Here is a 5,062-nt window from a genome sequence, read left to right as displayed (position 1 = left end):
GGAGGGGGGAAGGGGGGGGAGACAATGAGGAATGAATTCGGGTCTTTTGCGTGCCATCGCGTGCAGAACAGCTAACCGCTACAACAAAGACACCAATATCTTTTGTCGTACTTGTACTTGTAAATGTTTACCTCCCCCATCTACTCAACATTGATCATTTCGGAGGTAGGCTGCTAGAGTCCAGCCTGTCGTGGCCAACAACGACACAGAGGAATACAGCGTCCCAGCACAGAGACCGAGATACAAGAGTAAATAAAAAACAAACCCCGCCATTCAACAATCAAACTCAAGTCTACCGAGTGCCACGGCAAATAGTTTAACTTCTACACCACAGACTCTTTTGTTTTAGTAAGAGTTTTACTGCACTAGCAACACCATATGGTCATATACGTGCCGAAGATTAGAGGTGTTACAAGAGAGTAACAAACACAAACAAGAAGGAGGAGAGATAAGGATGATAGATGTTTGATAGGAAAGAAGGAGCAAACCACACCAGAGCACCCGCCAACCACCCACTCCTCAGACTCTGGTACATCTAATTAAGCACGAATAAAGAAAGCAGAAGACAAAGTGGAAGACCCATAGGACCTATTTATGACGGTGAGGTACAACGTGCCGGAAAAATGGGAAATTACTGTTCACATACGGTACTAATAGCACTAACTGGGAATAATCAAGAAGAGATACGATTTATTTTTTAAAACCCTCCGTAAATACTAATGATGACAATGAAAATGATGGTGAAAAAGGACTTTCACTTTGAGTGAAGAGAAGCCTATTGAAGCACAAACGGCCACTTAGATCTTAGTTTTAGTTTTAGTAAGAGTTTTTTAAAAGTTTTAGTAGAGGTTTTAAGGCGCTCGCAACTGCGAAAGGTCATATGAGCGCCAAGGGGTGGATGTCATCAGAGAAATCCTTACAGGGAATCAGGCTTACTCTGCTCACCTCGCTTCAACAGCACAAAGTCTGCTTCGACTGTCAAGGCACCCCGGAAATAGCGGGTCACAATAGAATGACAAACATACAAAAGAAGTAGAGGAGAAATGACAATAGTAAGGATTAGGAAAGAAAAAGCAGCTGTTCATCCCTGTAGCAGGCACAGTTATGAGCGTGACATTAATGAATCAGTCAATTTACAATTACATTTCTGCTGTTCATAAGAATTCGAGACGTTAATGTCCACCCTTTTGGGAATGGCCTAAAGACACTTCAGTCAGAAGCACCACCCTGGTGCGTTACTAAGAGTTTTACGTCACTTGCAACACAATAAGGCCATATAAGGATTAGAAGTATTACAAGAGAGTAACAAAAATAAAAAAAGAAGGAGGAGAGATCAAGACGATAAATGTTTGATAAGAAAGAAGGAGCAAACCACACCAGAGCACCCGCCAACCACCCACACCACTTAGAAGTGCAAAAAAGTAAGACAGATAGAAAGAAGTAACAGAGGGAAAGAAAAGAAGTAGGACCTTTAGTTGTGGTTAGAGTTTTACCGCACTTGCAACACAATAAGGTCATATAAGTGCCGAAGATTAGAGGTGTAACAAGATAGTAACAAACACAAAAAAGGAGGAGATATAAGGAAGATAGATGTTTGATGGGAAAGAAGAAGCAAACCACACCGGAGCGCCCGCTACTAGTGGAGCTGTTCAATCACCCACAATGAAAAGTTAATGAACATGAACACATAGCCAATAATACAAAACAACCATACACTCAGTAAGATATATTCCACACAGCAAATTTATTAAATTTTTCAGCTTCCCGGAAAAAAGGAGCTCTTTACACAGTTCTGACAAGTCCAGTTTTGCATAAAGACAGGTAAACTGACATACCTAATACGTATCATTGACAGTTCTGAAAGTCTTATTATGTCTTCAATCAAGCCTCTGTCACTGGTCACAAACTTTTCCTTCAAACAAACAAACTAAAGAATGTTCTGAGGGGTCAACAAAGAGGTCAGAGGTAAGTCATTATATGAGGTCTTAGAGTCAACAACGAGGGGTCAACAATGAGGTCAGAGGTAAGTCATTATATGAGGCCTTAGAGTCAACAGCGAGGGGTCTGGGTAAATTCAAGGCACGAGTCCTGAAGGGTTAACAACATGGGGTTGGAATAAAGGTAAAGTTCTGTAGGGTCACAAAGAGGGGTCGGAGCTAAGTCAAGACATGAGTCCTGATGGTCAATAATCAACGTGAGGTCAGACTAAAAGGTAAAAACAAAGTGGGTCAAACTAAAAGGTAAAGTTTTTTAGGGTCACAAAGAGGAGTTGCAGCTAAGTCAAGACTTGAGTCCTGTGGGTTAACAAAGTGGGGCAGTTAAAGGTAAAAACAAAGCTGTCAGGTTAAAGGCAAAAACAAAGCTGTCAGACTAAAGGTAACAACAAAGCTGTCAGACTAAAGGTAACAACAAAGCTGTCAGACTAAAGGTAACAACAAAGCTGTCAGACTAAAGGTAACAACAAAGCTGTCAGACTAAAGGTAAAGTTCTGTATGATCACCAAGAGGGGTCGGAGCTAAGATAAGATAAGATAAGATAAGACTGTTGTCCCTGGGGGAAATTTTTCTTGGCTGTACAGGGCCGTAAAAACACATGCAGGTATACATAAATACAGGGGCGGACTGGGTCTTAAAACCGGCCCGGGCATTTGTCATCCGTACCAGCCCACTAAAGCCTAGTAAAACACGCAAAGCCAACATGTTTCTAAGCCTCCAAACTATTATTGTGTTACTATTTAGAGCACAGAAACAGACGAAAACACCCATGTTGTATTTGTGTGTGTTTGGAAGTGTGCATATGTGTGCGCGCATATTTGTGTGTGTAAGCAACTTTGTAATATACAACATACATGTTGTACAACAAAATCAAAACAACATTAGCACAAGAACTCAGCCCAGAGCATACCTAAGAGAGTAGATGCCTGCGAAGTTCTTTGCTTATATTCGGCCACAGCATCAATGATGTCTTCATTTTCCAGTTTGGTCAAGATCTCCTTTTCCACTGACATCAGCATAAATGCCTCAAGATGTTCTGGTGTCATTGTGCTTCGCAGAGGGGTTTTGATTCTCTTCAGGGCTGAAAACGACCGTTCGCATGCAACCTGCGACACATGCAGGGTTAGTAGTAGCTTGTTAGCAACCCCAATGCATTTGTTAGCGTCGGTGAAGAGGTTCAACTTGAGTAGCACCTTGTAATAGCAGAGAGGGCAAACCTTGCATAAGATACATGTAACAGTGGAACTCGAAACATTTTGTGTGCTCAATTCTGATTCACAGTCAATATCGCTGTCTTTCCCCTCATAGTGGTCTGCAACTGACTGCTTCAGTGATTTCCATCGTTCTCCAAGGCTTTGCAACTCTGTTCGCAACCCTTTAGCGGTGATGCTGTCGTCAAATCTCAGTAAATACTTTTGCAGCTCTTCCATAGCCTCTGATGGGACTTCACCACAGTTTCTTGGATGAAGAAGGGACAGGTCAGCAACCAATCTAGGTGCTGCAGATCCTTTAAATCTTTGTTCAATTCTGTTAATGCTAATAAGGGTGTCTTCAATTCGATTGTACACTTCAACACGATATTTCTTCATTGGGTCAGCTGTTGATGTAGCTTTGTCTGTACAGAATTCATCATCCATTCGCCTGCGTCGTCTTTGCCGTTTCAAGGAAAGCGACTCTTCCATGAACGAATCCGACCCGCTCTCCCCCAGTGCATCATTCACCCACTGAACAAACTTTGCAGCTGCATTTTGAGAAGCTTCGAAGTCCGCCCTGAGGGCCTACATGTTTGACAGCAATTCCGCCACCATCTTGTATACACATATATATATATATATATATATATATATATATATATATATATATATATATATATATATATATATATATATATATAGTCAAAAGGTCCAGTTGCAAGGTTTGCAGATACTTAGATAGGGATGTTGCGTGTGAAAATATTTGCAGATACACTTGCGCTGTGAGAACTGTTTCAAACTTGAGTAGAGCATCAATGTATCTTCGTACTTTAGCTTTAACGACTGCTTGGGTGTTGTCAGCAACAAGTATAGCGTTGAGGCTGGTGATCACTTCAACAAACAGAGGTTTGGGTGGATTGTTGAAAGAACCAAACACCTTCCTTAATAAAGGCAGCATCTTTTGACCCCCATCTGGTCTCACCAATGGTTCACAGACGCTTCATAGTTGTCGAGTGCCTACTCAAGATGTTCTTCCGCTGACAAGACCCCCAAAAGAACACCACAATGTCGTTAATCAATGTATAGCAATGCACTGTTCGTTACAGCACTTGTGGCCTCTGAAACAACAAGATTCAATACATGAGCCTGGAACCAAACATGGATCTGCATTGTAACTTTGTTTGAAAGCAGAGTACTGAAACCTCTACGCATGTTTGCTGCACCGTCAGTTGCACACCCAACGCATTGTTTGAGGTCAAGATTCAACCCTTGCATAACTTCCGAAACAATATGCACAAAAGCTTCGCCGGTAGTTTCTTCGCACTTCACAATGCTCACCAGTCTTTCTTGAATGTTACCAGGTTGTGTCAATTTCCGCAGCAAACATGTCTGTTATGTCTTCCGAAATGAAGTAACGGATCATATCCCGTTTAACCGTAATGATAGAATCCACAGTAGTTCTGGACAAAAAAGTAACAAATGAGCCTTTGCCTTTCGAACTGTTTGCTTTTTCATTTTTTGTCTTGCTGTTATGGACTACGCGAGAGAGGTGATCAGCTGTGAATGAATCGTATTTGCGTAGCAACGTAACAATTTCCAGGAAAGTTCCATCCTCAATTTCCTCATTGTCCAAAGTGTAGGCTGCCTCTTCCGTACTTCCTCTATAGCTTAGTCCTCTCTTGCCTATGAGTTTAACTACATCCACAACTCGATTCATCACTGACTTGCTGTTTCTTTCTGACTTCATCACAGTAGTCCTTCGCCAACATGTGAGACATGCTTGATTGTTTTTTATCAACTAGGTATGCTGTTGAGAATTGCTGATGCAAAGACGAACGTTAATGCTGTTCCATACGAGAATGTACATGCCGCCAG

The sequence above is a fragment of the Aplysia californica genome, unplaced genomic scaffold (genome assembly GCF_000002075.1).
Source record: "Aplysia californica isolate F4 #8 unplaced genomic scaffold, AplCal3.0 scaffold00283, whole genome shotgun sequence".
Classification (NCBI taxonomy): domain Eukaryota; kingdom Metazoa; phylum Mollusca; class Gastropoda; order Aplysiida; family Aplysiidae; genus Aplysia; species Aplysia californica.
This window is presented reverse-complemented; position numbering follows the sequence as displayed.